This window comes from Geotrypetes seraphini, chromosome 4, assembly GCF_902459505.1.
Source record: "Geotrypetes seraphini chromosome 4, aGeoSer1.1, whole genome shotgun sequence".
Classification (NCBI taxonomy): domain Eukaryota; kingdom Metazoa; phylum Chordata; class Amphibia; order Gymnophiona; family Dermophiidae; genus Geotrypetes; species Geotrypetes seraphini.
The window spans coordinates 285,821,440-285,839,189 of record NC_047087.1 but is presented as its reverse complement, the minus strand read 5'-3'; the positions used below and the strand labels follow the sequence as shown (position 1 = coordinate 285,839,189).

At 45.4% G+C, this 17,750-nt stretch overlaps 1 protein-coding gene across 10 annotated transcripts in view; it reads left to right on the top strand.

Annotated features, from left to right (window-relative positions):
* Positions 1 to 17,750, top strand: part of LCOR (ligand dependent nuclear receptor corepressor) — a 277,489-nt gene that overhangs the window by 50,359 nt on the left and 209,380 nt on the right. The window contains exon 4 of one of the 10 annotated variants that reach the window (XM_033943081.1): positions 4,603 to 4,777. The exons of the other annotated variants lie outside the window; for them this stretch is intronic. The gene's annotated coding sequence lies outside the window, so the exon portion shown is untranslated. The remainder of the gene's footprint in view (positions 1 to 4,602; positions 4,778 to 17,750) is intronic. 10 annotated transcript variants of the gene reach the window in all.

Here is a 17,750-nt window from a genome sequence, read left to right as displayed (position 1 = left end):
GCGGCTAGTGGCTGAAGCAGCCCACCTTATGTCCTGGGTGGAAAAGCATCTTTTGTGCTTGTCAGTGATCCACATTGTGGGGTTGTTGAATGTACAGACTGATTTTCTTACCTGATCATTTTCTTTCCATTAGTCCTAGATGGATAGTTAGAGTTGTGGTGTGGGGAGCTATGGATTACTTGTTCTGAGTAGCTCTGCCTGCTTGCACTCACTACCGAGCTTCCTAGTGATATTTTGCAGACATATAAGCATGCAGAGTACAGGGAAGTTGAGTGTGTTTAAGGGTAGTTAGTCTCCTTTATTATTCCTTCTGTTCGTCTAGGGGGGTTGGCTAGGTCCTATATCTCTCAGCTCTTCATGTCTCCACCTGCTGATTGATAGATATAACTAGTAAAAAATTTGATCTCCCTATCCTCACAATCTCAGTTTTTCCTAAATTCAGTACCACTTTTTATCCCAGGACAAGCAGGCAGCATATTCTCACATGTGGGTGACATCATCCATGGGGCCCAGGTATGGACAGCTCTACAAGTGTACTGGCACTTTTAAGAACTTTAGAGAGTTCACGATTGATTGCACCGCGCATGAGCGAGTGCCTTCCCGCCCGATGTAGGCGTGCAGCTCCTCGGTTCTTAGTTTTCCATGGAGCTAAGAAGTCATGCTTTTCAATGTTCTTCATTTTAGCCTTTGCCTTCCCGCTTGTGCGTGTGATTTTTTTTTTCTTCATTTCTTTCTTCCTTTTTTATTTCTCTTAAAAAACAAACAAACAACCCCCCCCCCCCAAACTAAAAAACATATTTTCTTCCTGGTCTTTGCCTTCGGGTGTTTTGAAAGTGGGGCCTCCCTTCTTGCCTCAGCCTTTGAGTTTTGATTTAGCTGAGGCGGTTTTCCCATCCATGTCCTGCCCATTAACTGGGTTTAAAAAGTGTGGCAGGTGCCAATGCATGATCTCTTATCACCAACCCACATAACTGGTGTATACAGTGCCTTGGCCACGAACATTGCATCGAGACCTGCACATTGTTCTACTCTTAAGGAAATTCTCCATTAAGAGCCACATTCTACATCAGCAGAAGTTGTTGGATGTCACCATGGATTTATTATGGTGGTTCTTATATCACATCTCTTATAAACAATTGAGTTCTACCCCTTATCTTATAGATTAACTATATGAAACAGAACAATAACAAGGACTTTATTTATAGAAAGAAATGAGAAATATGATCAAAGCATGAACAAAACCAGTTCTTTTATCAATGCTAGAAAGCTCACCAATTAGAAAATGTATGAAACACTTCCTTCTCTAGATACAAATAACTGTTACTTGTTTCCCATGAGTGTGTACCAGGCTCCACTGGCAGGATCAGGGCTGGAACTTTCTCAAGATACAGGCAGGGATGGCTAGTACTACTCAATCTCATGTTCCAGTGTTGATCAGAGTAGACAGTTGATGTGATGAGCTGAGTAGAGACAGAATATATGGTAGAGGGTCCTCCTTGTTCTGCTGGAGATGTCCATCTTTTGTATCTATCTTTTATATTTAGTTCTGTTATTGGTCATGTTCCAAAAGCTAGATAAGATAGTGGCAGTTAATTTCTAAGCACTCTTACCACTTCAGTGACCATAAGAATGTCTTGTTGTTTTTGTATTAAGTGGGAGGGTGGGGGAAATATAATTGTACATTAATGTCTGAAAGTTTATTGTGCTTGTCTTGTAATATTTTATGCATATGAATTACTTGTTGCACAATTGTAGTTTGAAAATCCAATAAAGATATAGAGAAAAAGAAGAACAAAGAAGGGTTTCAATGAATTTAGGTCCCTGAGAGACTGTTGCCAACCTTACCCTCATTTTGTCCCACTTGCCACATTGTTTTTGTATTTTTTTTGTCTTTAATTAAATTAATAAACTTAGCTCCTGCCTAAAACCTAGGCAAATTATTCCTTGATATGATATCTTGGCAGTAGTGGCTGTTTCACAGGTTTCTTTGTGTGGTGTAAGAATTAGGAAAGGAGGATGGCAAAGTCAGTACACAGTTCATGCCAAGGCCTTTCAAAGTTTCTGCTTCCTTGGAGATCCAGCAGTCAATCAGGGTCAGTAATGTACTGCTTAAAGGTGAAGAGGGGCTTATACATTCATGTATTTGATAAATCCTGTTTACAAAAAAGGGGGACAGTGCTTTTCATAAAGATGTTCTGTTACAGAATCACATATGATTGGATCATTGTGGATGTTGCTTCATTCATCAAGAATCAAGTTATTACTACTTATTTCTGTATTGCTACTAGACATATGCAGCGCATATGCAGTGGTTCTCAACTCAGTCCTGGAGTACCCCCTTGCCAGTCAGGTTTTCAGGCTATCCACAATGAATATGCATAAACTTGATTTACATACACTGCCTCCATTATATGCAAATTTCTTTCATGCATATTCATTGTGGATAGCCTGAAAACCTGACGGGTAAAGGGGTACTCCAGGACCGAGTTTAGAAACACTGCATTAATGTATGAGACAGCCCCTGTTCGACAAGAGTTTACAATCTAATAAAGACAGACAAACAAACGGAGCAAGTAAGACAGGGGTGCCCACACTTTTTGGGCTTGCGAGCTACTTTTAAAATGACCAAGTCAAAATGATCTACCAACAATAAAATAAAAATAAAAAACACAACGCACACTGTACGCTTAGAAAATGTTAATTATCATTCCTATTCCAGGGTTTTTCAAAGAGGTCAAAGCAGATGCACTATCACCTCAGTAACAACCATACAAAAATAGACAAATATACCCCCCTCCCTTTTTACTAAACCACGACAGCAGTTTTTAGAGCAGTGTTCAGCAGCGGCGGCAGCAGCAGATGACAGCTGGGCGGACCGCCCAGCTAAAAGGCCCTAGAGAGAACACTGGAGAGGAAGGCTGATCGGCCCGGTAGATCAGGACGGCAACACGAGTCTATCATGGAGCCCGGGATGGGCTCAGCGATCGACCCGCGTTGCCTTCCTGAGCTACTGGTCGATCGCGTATCGACGTGTTGGGCACCCCTGAAGTAAGAGATTAAGGAATTACTTATGGTAAGAATGATTCTAACAGACATGGATACCAAACAGATGAGTATGAGTTAAAAGTAGCCTTAAAAAGGTGGGCTTTTAGCCTAGAATTGGATACACCAGAGAAGGAGCTTGGCATATAGATCAGGAGGTCTATTCCAGACATAAGGTGCAGCAAAATAAAGGGAATGGAGTCTCAAGTTGGCAGTGGAGGTGAATGGTATTCCCAGAGGAGTATAGGGAGAGATTAGTGGAGAGGTACTGAGGAGCTGCAATGGGAAAGCACTTGTAGGCTAGTAAGAGTTTGAACTGTATGCAGTAATGGACAGGGTGCCAGTGAAGTGACTTGAGGAGAAGCTAATGTGAGCATAGTGACACTGGTGGAATATAAGTCAAGTAGCAGAATTGTGAAGGGGAGAGAGATGGTTTAGTGGCAGACCTATGAGAAGCAAGTTGCAGTACTGTATTTTCTCGCATATAACGCGCGCGTTATACGTGGTTTTTACGTACCGCGCATACCCTTGCACGTTATACGCGTGAGTGCGTTGCACAAATTTTTTTTTACATAGTTCCCCCCCCCCCGACATCCAATTCACCCCCCCCCCGCAGGACCGCTCGCACGCACCCGCACCCCCACCCCGAAGGACCGCACGCACGCACTCTCACCCGCACCCCCACCCTGAAGGACCGCTCGCTTGAGCGCCCTCTTGCCCCGATCGTGTCGGGGAGTCGGGACCGCCAAGAGGAAGCAGCAGGACACCAGTAGGAGCTTCTACATGATGGGGGGGGGGTCAGGAGGCTGTGGGGGTGCGAGCGGTCCTTCAGGGTGGGGGTGGGGTGCGGGTGGGAGTGCGTGCGAGTGGTCCTTCGGGGTGGGGGTGCGGGTGCGTGCGAGCGGTCCTTCGGGGTGTGAGCGGTCCTGGGGGGGGGTGAATCGGACGTCGGGGGGGCATCAGGCTTTCAGGGTGGGGACAGGACTTCATGGGGGAGAGGAGAGTCGGGGCGAGCGAAAGGAGAGTCGGGGTGGCCAGAGGAGAGTCGGGGCGGGCAAAAGGAGAGTCGGGCAGCATGCGCGGTATAAGGGTGTGCGCGGTATATAAAAATTTCTGTACATAAATTTGTGTTTTTCGCGTGCTATACCCGTGTGTGCGTTTTACACGGGTGCGCGTTATCTACGTGAAAATACGGTAATCTGACTGTGAGGTGATGTGTGGAATGGATAAGGGTTTTGGTGTGCTCTGAAAGCAAGAGATAAATTTTAGTGAGGTTATAGAGAGGAATGACTTTTCTCTGTACTGATTTGTACACTTCTTAATTTCACTTTATACATGTTATCCAGTGACTTGCTCTTGTTAGACTGTATCTTAGTCAGCGTGAATGATCTGTGACAGTGAAGCATATATTCTCAACCATATAGAAAAGCATTTGTTGGATAAACGGAAAAAATATTTTCATCAGTTATCTCTTGTAATCTACAGTATATAGTTTTTTTTTCTTTAGATATAAAAATATATGTACCTGTTTCTGGAGGATGGGTTTTTTTCTTTTTACAGCTACAATTGATATACCAGATCTTTGACATATATGATGTGGCTGGAACACTTACCAGATAACTGAAATGATAGACAATGATGATGACATTGATGACACTGAAGGTGGTGCAGGTGGTCAGCCATCAGAATCATGTATTTTGAGGATGGATCCTCCTAAACAAAAGAAGTCAGTGCGGTTAGTACCATACTGCTTGTTTTAGAGTTACCTTTTGCATGTATTTATAAAAAGTGAAACGCTAAAAGGAATATCTGCCTGTTTTTCAATTTAAATTACATTAAAATGTAGTATAAAATAACTGCTATAATTTTGTTCAGACTTGAGAATTCACATAGTAATTTCAAAAGCTCATGAACACGAATACTGCTGGAGAAATGGGCTGTCCTTAAGAGAAAAGTCATTTAACATATTTGCTAACTTGAAGATCTGTGTGTTCAGACATTCTTCCTTTGGTATCCTTAAAGGAGGATCTATCCTCATGATGCTGTTTCATTCTGCTACTAGGCCCTGTAATTCTTTGCTGTATTGTTTATATTTTGCCCACATACCTACCTGCCTTAGTCCATAAATACAGGCAATTCATTAAATATCCCCAAATAGGGGTATCTTTTCTCACCTGCTGCTGTGCTAGCTTCTCTTCCACAGTTTATTTAGTATTTCAAAAACCAATGGAAGATAAATTCAGAATAAAAAACTTATACCTTAGGCTCTAGGAATGGATTCTGTTCACTTTTCAGGTCAATATTCAGCCAATGATGGTCACCGTCACAGACTAAATTAGACCAGGGAATTCTGTACCAGGCCTTATTTGGGCACTGGAACTGACTACCTGGGTCTTTAGTGATATTCAGTGCCCTGCAAAGCTAAATGGGCAAAGTTAGGACTGCCTTTTGAGTCCTACACAATTGGTTAGTTATGTGGACATTGACGAATATTTTTGGTGCCTGCATAACTCGGAGCACTCCTTCCTGACTCAACTCTAGAGTTCCCCAGCACTAACCTGCGAGTGTTGTAGTGGTGAAAGCCGATAGTTCGTGCCACTGTCCATTTTAATATACTGCTGAATACTGGCTCCTGGACTGTCAAATGCAATTTAATTGAACAAGACACTCTCCTGCCTTTGAGTATCAACTCCTCTTTCTATTCTTCTCTCCTTAACACTTTAACTAGACTACTCCTTTCCCAAATTTACTCCCTCTCTAGAATCCTCTATTCATAATGACTGTGTTTGCCTTTGCACTTTCATTAGAATTGATGAGGCAAGTTAATTGTCATCTCTGTGTGGCTATTAATGGGCATATCCATAAAATATTAGAGGTTCTTTCTCTTGATATGTGACCTAAATTAATTTATTTACAAGGTTTTCAATTACATTTTAGATCTGATGTAAACAAAATCCATTAAAATTCTGATGTGATCCACCTTCTTTCAGGACACCTTCAACTCTTTCTTGCTTGGGTTTCTTTGTTAAGCAGATACTGTATGCAATAGGTAGTAAGACTTAAACTGACTTTGTTTTAAGAACATAAGAAGTGCCTCTGCTGGGTCAGACCAGAGGTCCATCGTGCCCTGCAATCCGCTCGTGTAGCGGCCCGACGGGTCCAGGACCTGTGTAGTAGTCCTCTATCTATACCCCTCTATCCCCTTTTTCTTCAGAAAATTGTCCAATCCCTTCTTGAACCCTAATACCGTACTCTGGAAGCGCCCTCTGGAAGCACATTCCAGGTGTCCACTCCCCATTGGGTGAAGAAAAACTTTCTAGCATTGGTTTTGAATCTGTCTCCTTTCAACTTTTCAGAATGCCCTCTTGTTCTTTTAGTTTTCGAAAGTTTGAAGAATCTGTCCCTCTCCACTTTCTCTATGCCCTTCATGATCTTGTAAGTCTCTATCATATCCCCTCTAATTCTCCTCTTCTCCAGGGAAAAGAGCCCCAGTTTCTCCAGTCTCTCAGTGTATGAAAGGTTTTCCATACCTTTTATCAAGTTTCAAGTTTATTAAAATTTTGATATAAAAGCAATATCAAATATTTTCAATGCGTATAACAATAAAAAAATTTTAGGGGGAGGACAATATAAAACAATTTAAACAGACAAACATACCTTCGATGTACACAATCAATAAGTGATACATAAGGAAAAAGGATTGAACTACAATTATTAAAGAAAGTAAGAGAGCATTTAAGGAAAAACAACATCAGGAGGGTAATTAAAAATGTTTTACAAATAAAACAAGATCTAAAAATGAAAGGGAGAAATTGTGAACTATATATAGATCTGGTTAGATATAAATATTTGAACCTGAAATTGTTGATGAAAAGAGTTATCCTGTTTATGACTCGAATGCATTTAAATTTTTCTAAAGAAGTTTCACCACACAAATAAATTGGTAACTTGTTCCATAGCTGGGGAGCTATGATTGAAAAAGTTGTTGCTCTTCTGGTGCCTATAATTTTCAGAGATGGAATGGTCAGCAAATGCTGATCTATTGATCTTAAAGATCTAGCTGGGGAATATGGTATCAAATAACGATGTAAAAATGTTGGTGTATTGGTTTGTTGAATTTTGAATGTTAATAGTGCAATTTTATAGATTATTCTATGTGAAATTGGTAACCAGTGCGCTTTTTGTAACAGGGGAATGACATGATCGTAGTTTTTGGAGTTAGTAATAATTTTTATTGCAGTATTTTGTATAATTTGTAACTTTCTTATTTCTTTCTGAGTTATGCCATGTATTGCAGTAATCCAGCCTGGAAATAACCAAGGAATGAATCGGAACATTAAGAGCTTTTGGTTCTAAGACTTTGGCTAAGGATCTAATGAGACGTAGTTTGTAAAAACAGTTTTTAACTACGGAGCTAATCTGATCATGGAAGGATAGTTCATGGTCTCCTCTGAACCCTCTCGAGTATCGCTATATCCTTCTTAAGGTACGGCGACCAATATTGGACGCAGTACTCCAGATGTAGACGCACCATCGCTCGATACAACAGCCACTCCTTCCAGCTATCGCCCAATAGCTAACATTCCTCTCCTGACCAAAATGCTGGAGTCCATCATAGCCACCCAACTTTCGTCCTATCTTGAGAGATTCTCCCTTCTCCTTCCCTACCAACATGGATTCAGACTCAACTTCAGCACTGAATCCCTTTTAACCTCTTTAATTTCAAAGGTTCAACAACTTCACTCCTGCAACAAGTTCGCTGTCCTTCTTCAATTTGACCTTTCTGCAGCTTTCGACATTGTCCATCATGACATACTAATCCTCCAACTTTCTGAAATTGGCATAAACTCCACAGTCTTAGATTGGTTCTCAAAATTCTTACGTTCCCGCTCCTACTTCGTTAACATGAATGGAACCTCATCCTCCCCTTAGAAACCAATCTGCGGAGTCCCCCAGGGCTCACCCCTATCCCTGATTCTTTTCAATGTTTATATGTCCTCCCTGAAACTCCTCCAACTATCCACCTTGGAGACACTTTACACCTACGCCGACGACATCCTTGTCCTTCTTGAGACCGACTCTAACCTCCCAACCTCGCTGATAACATCTCATCTTGTATAACAAATCTCCAATCCTGGGCTCGCACCGTTCAAATGAAACTAAATGAGACCAAAACAAAACTACTTTGGCTCGGCCCAAAACTAGATCAGTTACCCACCCTCATCCCTCTATCCTCTGGCACCAATCTGCAGCTTGAGCACTCTAGCAAAGTTCTGGGAATCATCATTGACTCCTCATTGTCCTTCAACGACCACATCAACTCCCTAGTAAAAAAATGCTTTTTCAATCTTCACATGCTAAGAAAAGTCAGATCCTGCTTTCACCAACAACATTTCGCTGTCCTTGTTCAATCCATTATTCTATCCAGACTAGATTACTGCAACTCCATCTACTTAAGCCTAACAAAGAAAAGTCTTCTCAGACTTCAGCGGATTCAGAACACCGCAGCTAAACTAATCTTCGCAAAAAGCAAATTCGACCATGTCTCCCCGCTTCTGTCTAAGCTTCATTGGCTCCCAGTCACCCTCAGGGTTCACTACAAATGCGCCTGTCTAGCCTTCAAATCTCTCCACGGCATCCTTCCTCCCCTCTTTCCACTATCTTGGCTCTCCTTGAGTCCTGACTCCTCCAGATCCTCTCAAAATTTCAAACTATCCTTCCCCTCTTTAAAAGGCATATCCCAAACAGGAAAACATGGAACATCCCTCCTCTTCAGGATCACCGAGCTGTGGAACAGCTTTACTGCCCATCTTTGGAGTTCGTCCTCCCTCCAACACTTCAGAAAACATCTGAAAACTTGGCTTTTCTCCAAAATGTAACTCCCTCCCTCTCCATTATTCTAAGTCCCCCATTTCCTTTCTGTTTACTAATTCTCTTTCTCTTTCCATCGTAGTTCCCTTCTTGTTTTAATTCCTGTAAACCGTGTCAAACTCCACTCCTGTGGAGATGACGCGGTATATAAACTTAAGGTTTATATACCGTGTCGAACTCCACTCCTGTGGAGATGACGCGGTGTATAAACTTAAGGTTTAGTTAGTTTAGTTTAGGATAACTTCTTTTGTTCTGGTTGTAATACCCTTCTTGATTATACCTAGCATTCTATTCGCTCTCTTAGCGGCCGCTGCGCACTGTGCCGACAGCTTCATTGTCTTGTCCACTATTACCCCCAAGTCCCTTTCTTGGGTACTTTCAGTCAATAACATCCCTACCATCATATAGCTGTACCTCGGGTTTCTGCTTCCTACATGCAATACTTTACATTTCTCTACATTGAACTTCATCTGCCATCTTGTCACCCACTTCCCTAGCTTGTTCAGGTCCCTTTGTAATTCTTCGCAGTCTTCTTTAGTCCGAGCACCACTAAATAGTTTGGTGTCGTCTGCAAATTTTATTATTTCGTACTTTGTCCCTGTTTCTATATCATTTATAAATATATTGAATAGCAGCGGTCTGAACATCAACCCCTGCGGAACACCACTCGTGACCCTTCTCCAGTCCGAGTAGTGGCCTTTCACTCCTACCCTCTGCTTCCTCCCTGCCAACCAATTTCTGATCCATCTGTGTACGTCTCCTTCCACCCCATGGTTCTTCAGTTTCCGAAGTAGGCGTTCATGGGGTACCTTGTCAAAGGCTTTTTGGAAATCTAAATATACGATGTCTATGGGGTCCCCTTTGTCCATCCGTTTGTTAATTCCTTCGAAGAAGTGCAGTAAGTTCGTTAGGCACGATCTCCCCTTGATAAGGATCTGATTGTGGATATCCAAAAGTTTGGAAGGAAAGAGGAGGTTCTGCTGTTGGGAGATTTCAACCTGCCGGATGCGGACTGGAATGTTCCGTCTGCGGAATCGGAAAGAAGTAGGGAGATTGTGGATGCCTTTCAAGAGGCTCTGCTCAGACAAATGGTGACGGAACCCACAAGGGAAAAAGCGATATTGGATCTGGTCCTCACAAATGGAGAGAGTATCTCTAATGTTCGAGTGGGTGCTCACCTGGGTAGTAGCGATCATCAAACGGTTTGGTTTGATATAACGGCTAAAGTGGAGAGCGGCCGCACGATACTTAAAGTCCTAGATTTCAAACGTACGGACTTTAATGCAATGGGAAAGTACCTGAAGAAAGAGCTGTTAGGATGGGAGGACATAAGAGAAGTGGAAAGACAGTGGTCTAAGCTGAAAGGAGTGATAAAAATGGCTACGGACCTTTATGTGAAGAAAATCAATAAAAACAAAAGAAAAAGGAAGCCGATATGGTTCTCCAACCTAGTGGCTGAGAAAATAAAGGCGAAAGAGTTGGCGTTCATGAAATATAAAAAAACGGCGTTCATGAAATATAAAAAAACCCAAGAAGAGGAGAGCAGAAAAGACTACAAGGTGAAACTGAAAGAAGCCAAGAGAGAGATACGTTTGGCGAAGGCACAGGCGGAAGAACAAATGGCTAAAAATGTAAAAAAGGGAGATAAAAATTTTTTCAGATATATTAGTGAAAGGAGGAAGATAAAAAATGGAATTGCTAGGCTAAAAGATGCTGGGAACAAATATGTGGAGAGTGATGAGGAGAAAGCAAATGTGCTAAACAAATACTTCTGTTCTGTGTTCACAGAAGAAAATCCTGGAGAAGGACCGAGATTGTCCGGCAAAGTTACACGAGAAAATGGAGTAGATTCTGCGCCGTTCACGGAGGAGGGTGTTTATGAGCAACTTGAAAAACTGAAGGTGGACAAAGCGATGTGACCAGACGGGATCCATCCCAGGATACTAAGGGAACTCAGAGAGGTTCTGGCGAGTCCTATTAAAGACTTGTTCAACAAATCTCTGGAGACGGGAGTGATTCCTGGGGATTGGAGGAGAGCGGATGTGGTCCCTATTCATAAAAGTGGTCACAGGGATGAAGCAGGAAACTACAGGCCGGTGAGCCTCACTTCAGTTGTTGGAAAAATAATGGAAGTGTTGCTGAAAGAAAGGATAGTGTATTTCCTTGAATCTAATGGGTTACAGGATCCGAGGCAACATGGCTTTACAAAAGGTAAATCGTGCCAAACGAACCTGATTGAATTTTTTGATTGGGTGACCAGAGAGCTGGATCGAGGACATATGCTAGATGTAATTTATTTGGATTTCAGCAAAGCCTTTGATACAGTTCCTCATAGGAGGCTGTTGAACAAACTTGAAGGGCTGAAGTTAGGACCCAAAGTGGTGAACTGGGTCAGAAACTGGCTGTCGGACAGACGCCAGAGGGTGGTGGTTAATGGAAGTCGCTCGAAGGAAGGAAAGGTGACTAGTGGAGTCCCTCAAGGTTCGGTGCTGGGGCCAATCCTGTTCAATATGTATGTAAGTGACATTGCTGAAGGGTTAGAAGGAAAAGTGTGCCTTTTTGCAGATGATACCAAGATTTGTAACAGAGTAGACACCGAAGAGGGAGTGGAAAATATGAAAAAGGATCTGCAAAAGTTAGAGGAATGGTCTAATGCCTGGCAACTAAAATTCAATGCAAAGAAATGCAGAGTAATGCATTTGGGGATTAATAATAGGAAGGAACCGTATATGCTGGGAGGAGAGAAGCTGATATGCACGGACGGGGAGAGGGACCTTGGGGTGATAGTGTCCGAAGATCTAAAGGCGAAAAAACAGTGTGACAAGGCAGTGGCTGCTGCCAGAAGGATTCTGGGCTGTATAAAGAGAGGCGTAGTCAGTAGAAGAAAGAAGGTGTTGATGCCCCTGTACAGGTCATTGGTGAGGCCCCACTTGGAGTATTGTGTTCAGTTTTGGAGACCGTATCTGGCGAAAGACGTAAGAAGACTTGAGGCGGTCCAGAGGAGGGCGACGAAAATGATAGGAGGCTTGCACCAGAAGACATATGAGGAGAGACTGGAAGCCCTGAATATGTATACCCTAGAGGAAAGGAGAGACAGGGGAGATATGATTCAGACGTTCAAATACTTAAAGGGTATTAACGTAGAACAAAATCTTTTCCAGAGAAAGGAAAATGGTAAAACCAGAGGACATAATTTGAGGTTGAGGGGTGGTAGATTCAGGGGCAATGTTAGGAAATTCTACTTTACGGAGAGGGTGGTGGATGCCTGGAATGCGCTCCCGAGAGAGGTGGTGGAGAGTAAAACTGTGACTGAGTTCAAAGAAGCGTGGGATGAACACAGAAGATTTAGAATCAGAAAATAATATTAAAGATTGAACTAGGCCAGTTACTGGGCAGACTTGTACGGTCTGTGTCAGTGTATGGCCGTTTGGAGGAGGATGGGCAGGGGAGGGCTTCAATGGCTGGGAGGGTGTAGATGGGCTGGAGTAAGTCTTAACAGAGATTTCGGCAGTTGGAATCCAAGCACAGTACCGGGTAAAGCTTTGGATTCTCGCCCAGAAATAGCTAAGAAGAAAAAAAAAAAAAAAAAAAAAAATTTTAAATTGAATCAGGTTGGGCAGACTGGATGGACCATTCGGGTCTTTATCTGCCGTCATCTACTATGTTACTATGTTACTAGAAGCCATGTTGGCTTGTGATTAGAAGTTTATTTATTTCAAAATGCTCATCGATGCTGTCTTATCAGCGCTTCCGCCATGTTCTCCGGAACTGAAGTCAGACTCACCGGTCTGTAGCTCCCCGGATCACCTCTTGATCCTTTTTTAAAGATGGGCGTAACATTGGCTATCTTCCAATTCTCCGTGATCACGCCCGTTTTTAAGGGATAGATTGCAAACTTGATGTAGTAGTTCCGCTATTTCCTCCTTTAGTTCTTTCAGAACCCTTGGGTGGATTCTGTCTGGGCCCGGCGATTTGTCAGTTTTTAATTTTTCTAACTGCCTGGTACGTCTTCAAGGCTTACTTCCATGGATGTTAGTTTATCTGTTTGGTTTCCTTTGAAGATTTGCTCAGGTTCCAGTATGTTGGATGTTTCCTCTTTTGTAAATACAGACGAAAAGAACATGTTTAGTCTTTCCGCCACTTCTTTCTTCTCCTTCACCACTCCCTTCCTGTCTCTCATCTAGCGGTCCCACCTCCTCCCTAGCCGGCTGTTTCCCTTTAACATATCTGAAGTAGAGAGTTGTGCGGGGACAGAAATCCCACCCGTCCCTGTGAGGAATTTCACCCGTCCCCACCCATTCCCGCGAGGAATCTCCTCCTTCCCCGCCCGTCCCTATAAACTTCAGAAATAGTTATTTCATTTAATTATACTACTGAATTAAAGGCTCTGGTAGAGACCCATTTACAAATAAGCAAAGAGACTTTATTAATTGGGAAGAATACATACTTTGTAAATGGGTTTCTACCAGAGCCTCTAATGTAAATATAAAATATAAATACTCAGCTGATGAGAACCTCCAAGCTGTCAGCTGAGGACTTCCTTTGCAGTTGGCCGGGAGTCCCTTTTGCCAAGCTTGGCAGGCAGCAGTAGCGTCCCCTGAGTCACAGATGCTGGCACCTCAGTGGCTCATGGATGTTGCCAGCGACTGCTGTGCTTAGTGGAGGGGAGTTCTGGCCATCTCTAGAGGAGGTCCTTTGCTGTCGGTGCTTGGGGATCCCCACCAGTCAAAGCAAGGGTCAGCAAGTACTTCAACACTGTAGAAATAAAACCAGAAATGCATTTCCTTTTCTTTTGAACACAATACAAAGACATCTGCTATATACATTTCCTAAAGCTAACATATTATCCCAGGACAAGCAGGCATGATATTCTCACATGTGGGTGACGTCATCTACGGAGCCCCGATGCGGACAGCTTTTCAAGCAAACTTGATTGAAGATTCAAGTTTGCTCTGCTGTAGCATGCATGCGTGCCTTCCTGCTCCACTAGAGGGCGCATCCCCTCCTTGTGGTCTCCAGTTCGATTTTTTCCACGGAGCCTAGAAGTCGTGTATTTTTAGGCTCTGCCCCAAGTGCCTTTTAGCATCGCGTTTTCTTATTTTTATCGCTGAAATTCGCTGTGCGCGTATATTTTTTGTTTTTCCTGCTCAACCGCAAAGTCACCTTCATTTCAGGCAACCCGGAGGCCTCCGGGTTGTCGCGGCCGCGTGGCCTCGTGGCCCGCGGCCGGTTTCGTTTTCTATGTCCCGGCCTTTGACCGGTTTCAAAAAGTGCACCCGGTGCGAGCGGCTCCTTTCCATCACAGACCCGCATCACTGGTGCATCCTCTGCCTGGGGGCCAATCATCCAACCGATTCCTACCCCCGGTGCGCTACTTTCCAGAACAGGGCCCTCCGTCGAAGAAAAGCCCGCATGGCGGTTCTTTTCGCCACCGACAAGCCATCTACCTCTGCCTTGAGGTCGGCCCCGGCCTTGACCTCTGCCTCAGTTACCTCGGCCCCACCTCGGGACTCGACCCCGAAGTCCTCGAGTTCACAGAAGCCCTCGGCTCCGGGTAAGTCCCCTCTTCCTTCCTTAGGTTCCGCACTGGCGAAGAAGCCAGCCTCGGGGACGCCGACGACGCATGGCGGAAGTTCCATGCCTACGGCCCCGACGAAGTCCTCCAAGTCCTCTGGACGTGCCTCCACCACCCGGGAATACTCAAAATCGAGGTCGCCCTCGGTGGAGTGCACTGCGGCATCGGACATGCCCTTGATGCTGTCCGTGCCCATTTTTCAGGACATGCTCCGGGCGATGATCTCGTCAGAGCTGTCCGCTGCGCTGGCCCACCTACAACCGGCCCCGACCTCGACTTCGCGTGCGCCGGACCAGCCTGAGCCTCGCGTCGAGCCCCCTCGGGGCAAGGTGCGCCAACCCCGCCGCATCTCATCCTCCTCGGATTCCTCGCCGAGGCGCTCTAGACGCTCTCCCCCCACGGACCGCTGTGGGGTGAAGCGCCGGTCTAAATGGATCGAGCCCTCGAACCCCCGAACCTCTAAGAAGGCCCGGGGTTCTCCTACTCTCCGAGGCCGCTCCCCGACGTCTCGCGTGGGACCGTTGAGGGTAACTGAGCTATCACTCTCCAACCCTCGGATTCTTCTCACTCCCCCTCGGTCCGGGACTCCGGTCCGAGGTTCCAGGCTTTCGCCAAGGGAGTCCGGGTCCAGGTCTCCGACTCGACATCAGTCGGTGCCTTGTACCCCGGCGTCGTCCCCGAGGGGCTCCTCGAGGCGACACAGGTCCTCGACCCCGGAACACTTCCACAGTGTATCCCTGGTCTCGGAGCGCGGGTCGGAGCGTGAGCCTCGTTATTCGAGGGAAGCTTCTCCGTCCTTCTCTGCCCGGCGGAGGTCCCGCTCGCTATCCCCTCACGGGGCTCCGGGAGTGTCCCGCCCCTCTTTCACTCGATTTGTCCGGGACATGGGTCACGAATTTACTCCAATTTTTTGAGACCGTGAACGAGCAAATTGATAGTGGGAAGCCGGTGGACATAATATACTTGGACTTCCAGAAAGCGTTCGACAAAGTTCCACACGAAAGACTTCTCAGGAAACTACAAAGCCATGGCATAGAGGGAGATATACAAAGATGGATAGGCAAATGGCTGGAAAACCGAAAGCAGAGAGTGGGCATAAATGGGAAGTTCTCCGACTGGGAGAAAGTGACTAGTGGTGTACCCCAGGGCTCGGTACTTGGGCCGATCCTTTTTAATATTTATATCAATGACCTGGAGGAAGGAACATCCAGTGAGATCATCAAGTTTGCAGACGATACAAAACTATGCCGGGCAATCAGAACGCAGGAGGATAGAGAGGAACTCCAGAGCGACTTGTGTAGGTTAGAAACATGGGCGGAGAAATGGCAGATGAAGTTCAATGTGGAGAAATGCAAGGTTATGCATTTAGGCAATAAGAATAAGGAATACGAGTATACAATGTCAGGTGCAACTCTGGGGAAGAGTGAACAAGAAAAGGACCTGGGTGTACTGATAGATAGGACCCTGAAGCCGTCGGCACAATGTGCGGCAGCGGCAAAGAAGGCAAATAGAATGTTGGGCATGATAAAGAAAGGAATCTCGAGTAGATCGGAGAAAGTTATAATGCCGCTTTATAGGGCAATGGTCAGACCACACTTGGAATACTGCGTCCAACATTGGTCTCCCTACCTAAAGAAGGATATAAAACTGCTGGAGAGGGTGCAGAGACGAGCAACAAAACTGGTGAAGGGTATGGAGAAACTGGAATACGAGGATAGACTTATAACATTAGGATTGTTCTCCCTTGAGAAAAGGAGACTGCGTGGGGATATGATCGAGACCTTCAAAATACTGAAAGGAATCGACAAAATAGAGCAGAGAAGATTATTTACATTGTCCAATTTGACACGGACTAGAGGAAATGTAATGAAGCTAAGGGGGGACAGGTTCAGGACTAATGTCAGGAAGTTCTGCTTCACTCAGAGAGTGGTTGACACCTGGAATGCCCTCCCAGGGGAGATTATTGCGGAATCTACCGTCCTAGGCTTCAAGAGCAAACTAGATGCATATCTCCTTAAGAGAGGCATATAAAGATATGGTGGATTATAAATTATGCCAGGTGTACACCTGGCAGGGCCTCCGCGTGTGCGGATCGCCGGACTTGATGGACCAAAGGTCTGATCCGGAGATGGCAGTTCTTATGTTCTTATGTTCTTAGACCTTCACTCCGATTCGAGGTATTCGAAGGAGTACCTGGTGGAACTGGATTTGCCGTCTCTGCCTAGAGAGTCCCTTCGCCTGCCGCTGAACCCTGTGCTCCGACAGGCATTTATCAGAAACCTGGAGACCCCCTATATGGTGACGGCTGTCCCCTCCAAAATGGAGTCCAAACCCCGGGCAGGGCACTGTCCGGTACTTAAACACCCACAACTATCACACCAATCGCTGTTGGTGGAATCCTCCCTAAAAAAGGCTCACCCCTCCCGAGTCTCAGCGGCGGTTCCCCCAGGTCGGGAGGGTCGGACCCTTGACAAGTTCGGTAGGAGACTACACCAGAACTCTATGATGGCCTCCAGGGTACAAAATTATACCTTCACCTTTACGTCCTACCTGAAACATCTTATTGGACTTTTGGAAGCCTTCGCAGCGGTCAAGGGGCGTTTGGCCTGCTCCTAGAGGATTTCTCCAGCCTCCGCCTCCACTTATTCAATGCGGCCTATGATGACTTTGAACTTTCCTCCAGGGTGGCGACCTTTGCGGTGGCTATGCGCCGCCTAGCTTGGTTACGCTTGGTCGACATGGACCCCAACTTACAGGAACGGTTGGTTAACCTCCCCTGTGTGGGAAAGGAACTTTTTGATGATACCATCGAAGCAGCTACGAAACGCCTCTCTGAACACGAGCGCTTGTTTGCGTCTCTGGTCCGGCCTAAGCCTAAACCGCCCACCTCCAGACCGTTCCAGGCCCCTCTGCGCCGCTACCCGCAAAAATCTACCCCTGCGTTCTCATGGCCTCCACCCCGGTGCCAGCAAGCTCATCCTAGGGCTCTACCCAAGTCCCAGCCACCTGCGGCTGCTAAACCGTCCCCATCCTTTTGACGGGATGCGTGGATGGGGGCTGCCCCCCTCCGCCACAACGCCGGGCCTCCTTCACATCGGGGGTCGCCTCAGAGCCTTCTACCCTCGTTGGGAACAAATCACGTCAGACACATGGGTCCTTGGTGTGATCTCAACAGGATACTCTCTCAACTTTCGGGAGATCCCTCCAGACAGTCCTCCAAGTGCATGCCCTCCCAATCTGGCCCAGTTGCCCCTCCTTCTCT